Source organism: Manis javanica, chromosome 11 (genome assembly GCF_040802235.1).
Source record: "Manis javanica isolate MJ-LG chromosome 11, MJ_LKY, whole genome shotgun sequence".
Lineage (NCBI taxonomy): Eukaryota > Metazoa > Chordata > Mammalia > Pholidota > Manidae > Manis > Manis javanica.
In genome coordinates this window covers 9,517,675-9,525,277 of record NC_133166.1, presented here as the reverse complement: position 1 = coordinate 9,525,277, position 7,603 = coordinate 9,517,675, and positions in this window count along the sequence as shown.

Genomic DNA, 7,603 nt, shown 5'->3' with positions numbered 1-7,603 from the left:
CGGCTCTTCACATGTACAATCACATGGAGCATTTGCAGTGCTAATTCAATTCATCGTGCTGCATGCTGTCTAGACTCACATAGGCGGGCTCCAGATGGTTAAGTAGCAAAACCCAAGTTGGGGCTGTTGGAAAATTATGTAACCAAATGGGCTGTTTGCTTCTGGAAGGACTGGCTGGGGTGGAGGTTGTCCTCTGCCCTCTGATGGCACTGTGGTCTAGAAGCCTGAGTGCCAGGGCAAAGAGAGAACAAAAGGGGAAGGGAGGCAGGGAGGCACATGCACATGGCAGCATTTAGCAGGAGGCCTGCCAGGGCGGGGGTGCCTTCTGTTCCCACAGCTCCCCTGACGGGAGGCAGGAGGAGCACAGACTCTGGAACATGTATGAGCAAATGTCCAGAATCATGTTTCTGTTGGGGGACTGTGTTTTTTGTGTGTATTATCACAGTATCCCCTACCTTTTCAACTTTAAATCACTGTTTGCTCTCTAATTTGTGGCCTTTAGGAACACATAATCACTTTTCAAGAATTATTAGAAAAGACAAGAGTATGACAAAGTGTGTTTTTAGTAAGTAACCAATTGTCTTGCCAATGGGCTTCAGCCCCGGGCAAGTTCACTATGATTCATTGAGACCGAAAAATGACAATGGGACATTCTTGGGGTGAAAGGGTTATACCCCCTTTATTCCCGTGGAGGTAGGTCAGTCACTAGAATCCCATCCACTCAAAGCGAGTCTGCATGCAGCAAGCCGGTCTCTGCCTCTGGTCCTCTCTGTCCCCCTCAGCCATCTCAGTCTCTGTCCTCAGAGCTGCCACCACTCCAGCCTCTGCTCTCCTGTAGCCCTGCATCCCTGCAGCCATGCCACCATGTCACCCAGAGCACCCAGATTCTTATGGCCAGGTTTCTCACTACAACATGTGGGCAATATGTTGCTATTGACTTTATATAAAGAGCTCCACCCAGTGCTCTGGGTGACATGGTGGCACGGCTGCAGGGCTGCAGGAGAGCAGAGGCTAGAGTGGTGGCAACCCCAAGGACAGACACTGAGACAGCTGTGGGGGACAGAGAGGCCCAGAGGCAGAGACGGGCTTGCTGCATGCAGACTCACCTTGAGTGGACGGGATTCTAATGATTGAACTGCCACCGTAGGAATAAAGTTGTGTATAAATCCTCTCACCCCAAGAAGGTTCCATTGTCATTTTTTGGTCTCACTGAATCCATAGTGAACTTGCCTGGGGCTGAAACCCATTGGCAAGACAATTGGCGACAATCGGCAGGGTTCATTGGTGACCAAGGAAAAAGAACAGGCTGCCCTCCTGGGAGGGGTGCTTCAGCAGGCTGCCCCTATGGACAGGGAGACATTCGAAAGTCCCCCAGTGGACGTGTGGTCCAACGTGGCTTACCTCCTAGAGGACTGGGCCCCACCCCAAGACTGGGAAGGGCTGGAGTACAGTTGGCCCTCAGCAAAATAGGGAATTCCTTAGAGAAACAGAGTGCCCGTGAAGCCACAGGAATGGTGGGGAGTTTTCTTCTCACAATATTGAGAAAGGCCATTAGGGAGAAAGATGCCCTCCTGCAGGAAGCATGAGAAGAGGCAGCATGGAAATGGAGCTGCGAGGTGCTGTTGAGGAGGTAACAAATGTGTCTGTGACTGAAATGGCATCACTATGAAGTGCTGTGGAAACGGTAGAGGCAGGAGAAGCAGCAGCAGCACAAGAGCGCAGGCTGCCCCATGCCGCGGGGCAGGTGAAGGACGGAGCAGAGCCGTCAGCCCCAGAAATGGAGGAGCAGAGGTTCGATGAACAGGTGGGAGTGGAGGCCTTGGCGGTGCCAGAGGCATCAGCCCATCCTTGGTTGAAAGCCCACCTGGTTGAAAGTTGGTGGAAAGCCCCCCAAAAATAAAGACTTGGCAACCACGGGTTCCTGCAGGAGGGGTGCAGCCCCCTCCCAGGTCGTGGAGCACTCTATGCTCTGTACCTACAGATGCTCAGGCTCAAGCAATGAGGGCACAGAAGGAAACATGGTCTGCTACTCGAAGGAAGACTATAAAGGGCGTGAAGGTCATGAGGACCCAGATGTGGGTTAATTTGATAAAAGCAGGAGCAGACAGAAAGAAATTAGATGGAAAATCAAATAGAATCTTCCTAGAGCTGTGGTAACAATTGAAACCAGAGCAGTGGTTCTGGCCGCTGAGGATGAAGTAAAAGCCAGAGACAAAGCAAGAAGATCAGCCTGTGTGTCTGCAAGACTTTCTGCTGGGGAGGCTGGAGAATGTGGGCATTGTAAGGCCCACCGTGGTCCTTTTGGTTAACTCATTTGAGTAGAACTGGTTTGAATACAGCCAGGATGTCCACTTGGTGGCAATGGATCTCCTCAGGGTTGAGCATTACCATAATTTGTCATAATTTTTGTTATTTGTATATTGTTGTAGCCTCTGTTATTATGGAATTTAGTTACAATGTTCCAGCTTTCTCACACAGGGACCATTGCAGAGGACTGAGGGCACATGGATGGAGAGAAGAGAATCCTGGAGGGGTGGAGTGTGGAGAAAGTGAAGGTTCTTATAGCCAGGATTCTCACCTGGCCCTGGTCGGCTAGCTCACTACATCCGTGTGGGCAATACATTGCTATTGACTCTATATAAAGAGCTCTGCCCAGTGCTCTGGGCTGCATGGCTGCAGGAGAGCAGAGATTGGAGTAGGGGCAGTACTGAGGACAGAGAGGCCCAGAGGCAGAGACCAGCTTGCTGCAGGCAGACTTGCTCTGAGTAGATGGGGTTCTAGTGACTGACCTGCCACCGTGGGAATAAAGTTGGGTATAACCCCTTTCACCCCAATAACATTCCATTGTAATTTTTCGGTCTCATTGAGTCCATTGTGAACTTGCCTGGGGCTGAAACCCATTGGCAAGAAAATAACACTTACCTAACAGGGTTGCTGTGAAGAGTCAAAAAGAGATTGTGTAAGAGGCTTGGCACTGAAGCCATTTAGGGTGCTGTTCACAGTACGGCTCTGTAGGTGGAAGCAAGCAAGGTCACACCAGCCTTGCTGCAGTATCTCATTCACCCCCTTTCCAAGCAGAAACTGTAGGCTCAGAATAGAGCCAGCTCTTGGGTGTGTGCGCCAAACACACTTGTCTTTGTGATTATGCCGCTGCTGGGGTGATTGCTTTCAATCAGAAAGGTTATTGCTGGGCACCTGGATGAGCTGATTCTCTAACTGCCTGCAGTTTGGGGAGTTGCCACTTTTCTAGCCAATTGCCTCCTTAATTGCTCACCTCCCCATTACTCTGGGCTGGAAATTGGTGGTGGTGTGGAGTTTCTTCCTTTCTGGTCATCTGTTTGGCTGAAGAGATAACTTCTGTTTTTAGTTGTTTGGAAATTCTCAATATCGTCTACTAATCAGCATCAGTGTAATGAATGAGCGACTAATACACGTTCATTTCTGAAGCTCCTACCTTGGAGATTCTGATTCAGCAGTGGCCACAGTTTGTATTTTGAAAAACCTTTGCTCTTTGGTTGGGATGCATAGTCTATTTGAGAACTGCTGGGTGAGGAATCTGGTCATAGGAGAAATGAGTGTGTCTATTAGATGTCTCTTCAGTGTGACTGTCAGATGGGCTCTTTAGTCCCCCATGTCATGGCTGCAAAGAGTGGTTTGAATAGTGAGTGAATCCCATGCCGGTCATGAGGCACTGTCACATGTCAGGCCATTGAATCCTCTCTGCCTCCTCCAGGGGGGCAATATCACCTCTAGTTTACAGGGGCAGAAACTAAGGCCCATGACTGCTGCTTTGGGGAAGGGGAATGAAAGAATGCAGAGAACTCTTGAGAAGGTGTCAGGGAACTAGCTTGCCTCTGGAAAGCATTTGAAAACCGTTCTTGAGACAGGAAGCCATTTAAAGGTATTCAGGTAACTTTGGCATTCTCCAATTGACACGTTTATGGAAACGACATCTCCTGCAGCAATTTGACTATTAGAGCACAGAAATGCTTAATTAAATAGTGATTGAATTGAATTCACCTCTGTTGATGTGCAGTAGGGTTTCTTCCCTTCCATTTATTAAAGTACTAGTTGCATGGCAGGCAACTAAAAGCTAATATTAAACTCTTTAAGAGAATCAGCTCAGTCGCAAGAAAATCTAAACTATGAGTTGAATATGTATCTATTACAGTCTTCAGTGAGGTGGGGGGACATTCCTGGCTTGCCAAAGTTAGGGGATTTTCTAAAGCAAGGAACAATATAATTTCCAAGATGTCCAAACTGAAGTATCTTAGTGTAGCCATTTATTTATTCATTCAGCAAACATTTCTGACTACCTGCTATGTATTATGTGTTCCAGCTCTGTTGCAGGAAGTTACTGAGAGGACGTGACCTCTGGTTGCCCCCTAAGCTGGATGCGGCAATCGAAGACTCCTCACCCCCTTCACCTGTCCTTGAAACATGCGTTCCGCCTACTGTTCCCACAGCTGAAGCCGTTTTAAAGTTGCAACCTGGAGAGAGAATGTGTTACTGAGACCATCTGGGTGGTATACGTGACTGGAGTCAATTAAGGCCTCTCCATAAACTGAGGTTCCTGGAGGGTAAGTGCAGAGATTTGCTGTGCTGCAGGCGGCAAGCCTGGCAATCAGTCCCCTTGCTTACTAAACATGCCGCCTACCAGCTGGGGGTGGTCTGCTCGTTCTTGGTCTTTCCTTTCCTTCCCTCGGCAGAGGCCAGTTCGCAAACCAACCATCAGTACACCTGCCAGCGGATCTGAAACAGGAGTCTGAGGGGGCCATCCTGCGTTGGCCCTCGACCTCTGAGTGGGGAGGGTATGGGGCAGCCCCCCAAACACTGGCTAGTTTGATGCCCTTGTTTGAGGGAAATGCACATAGTACACTGCAGCAGGGGAGGGAAGCACTTGGGCCGGCCTCGCTGTGGGCAGTCAGCTGGCTGCCGATGCCCAACTAGAGGCTGAAGCTCAAGTTAGAAAGTTAGAACTGAGATTAGAGAAGGATGTGTGAGTGTCCACTACTCTGCTAGCTGAGGGACTGGCAGACAAGGGGAGAGAGCAGGATGCTAAGTTAGAGACCTTAAGGTGCCGTTTTGTACGGTTAGGATGGTGCAAACCATGGCATGTTAAGGTCCTAGTGCTTGTGACTAAGCCTGACTGGGACGCTCAGAGGTGCCATCCCTGGAAAAGTGATGAGTGAAGAGCAGGATATTGTGGTGACTGACATTGGAACAGATGAAGTGCCCTGTGGTCCAACTGGGTACAAAGGACAGTGGAATCACCTCAACAGGGAGCCCAGCCCAGGTCAGGAAATGCTCACTGCAAGAGAATTTACTCCCACTGGGCTTATTGATAAAGCTGCCAGGTCCCAGCACAGGGCCTGGGAAAGTATCCAGGTGGAGTTAGTGTGGCTGTGGGATACGGGGGTGTTGGAGGGAGATGGCATTTCTCTGACCAGCCAGGAGGTAGAGAAAATGAGTAACTTCATCACATATCCTGCCCTCCGGCAGCACCTGAATGGTGCTCAGGGGGCTCAAGGTACTCACTCTCTTACAATGGATTATTCTAGCCTGCAGAGAGGTTTGGCCCAATGAGGGGGACCTCCCTGGGCATGTGAGAAATCCACAGAGGAGGTACAACAAATTATTAGGGAGCTGGGAATGTGACAGGTCATCTGTGCCACTGTCTGTGATGGTCCTGATAGAGCCACACTCACTGTAGGACTGAAGGCCAAATTCTCCCATATGTTCCCAGCACCTGGTATGGGTGCTGCTGTTCATGTGAGTCCAGTCATGGGATGAGACATTTACGATGTTGGGCAATTCGTTGGTGACCTGGGGGAAGCTAATAAATACAGGGTATGGTATGAGAATGACCCTAGATGGAAAGGCACCTCAAAATGCTAGAAGGCTATCCCAGTTGGCTGGAAGGAGTCCAGTAAAAGTAACCCAGAAGCATATGTTATCAGACCTCTGCTGCTAAGAAGATAGCCTGACAGACCAACACTGTGCAAGGCCTTAAAACCTGGGCAGCAGGCTTTCCTGTGGGAGTTCAGACCTGCTCCCACAGAAGCTCAGGGACACAGGCCTACTTGGAGCAGGTGCCCCCATCACCTTAGGTATAGGATACGGGCCAAGACTGCCTCCAGGTGAGAACTACTGGAGGTGATCAGAGGACTCATGTTGAGCTCATTATTCCTTGGCCCCCCAGAAATAAAAGGTGACAACTCTGGTTGATACTGGAGCCAAATATACTCTAAGATGTGGTAACCCTCAAGTTTCCTGGTCCCCTGTGCACCACTGATGGTTATGAAGGGCAAATAGTTATAATCAAGAAAGTCCCTTTGAAAATGCAAATTGGGTGTTCTCCCTTATTAGAATGTTTTTTTTAAATCTCTCCAAATGCCAGAGAAAATATTGGGCATTGATATCCTACCAGGTCAGACCCTGCCAGCCTTTCACTGAATTCTGCCTCCTGGTAACGATAATCAAACTAGAGCTGAGGGGAAGCGCAGGCTGGGAGCCACCCTTGCCCCAACAACATAAATTGCCTGTGGGGCATACGGAATGGGAGAAAGATCTGAGAACTGTGCTAAGTAGGTATTGTCCACAGTGCTTTCAGCAGCCTGGTATGCCTGGTAGAAAATTCAGATGCTCATGGTGGGTGACTGTCGATACTCAAATTGACCCCCATACATGTGGCTGTGCCCAATATTGCCACCGTCTTAGATACCTTCACCACAGCTCTAGGAGTGTACCATAATTTAGCAAATGCTTTTTTTGGTGTACCTCCAGCTGCTAAGTCACAAGATCTGTTTGCCTTCATGTGGAAGGGGCAACAATGGACTTTTGAAGTGCTTCCCCAAGCTGTCTGCTCAGCCGCACATGTCATGGGATGGGGGCCCAAGACCTGTCCCTTTCTCCTTCCACATCAGTAAAATGGGCCCATTACACTGAGGACATGTTAACATGTAAAGAGTTGCCTGCAGGACATTCTTCAGGCCTTGCAAAACACCTGTAACAGGGCGGATGGGTGATGAGCCCATAGGAAATTCAAGGCCAAGGCACTGCCATAGGGTTTTTGGGGAGTTGTTTGATGGGAACTGTGTTGCTCCAAAAGCTGTGATTGACTGGGTGTAAGCCTATCCAACCCCTCTGAAAATGTACAAGCCTTTGAAAGAGGTACAAGCCTTTGTAGAGATTTTGGGATCTTGGAGAACTTTTATTCCCCACCTGGCATGGTGCCTCTGCCCCTTATACTGCCTGGTCAAGAAAAGGCACAAGTGGGACTGTGAATCAGAACAAGCAAGCTGCCTGTGAGAAGTAGATTAAAGCTCTGGGCATCTCTGAAGCAGGGCTACCATTTGAGTTAGAGGTATCTGTGATTCTGGAAGGTATGGGCTAGGCCTTGTGACAGAGACAACAGTAGAGAACAAATTACCCCTGGGATTTCGGTCCCAGCTCTAAAGGGGGCAGAAAAAAGATATACCCCCATAGAGCAACAGCTCCTAGCCGTGTAAGCAGGGCTCCTCCAGGTAGAGCCTATCATGAAGGAGCAGCAAATCAAGAACTTCCCTTCCTATCAAGGCATTGGTTGAGAATGTGTTCCATT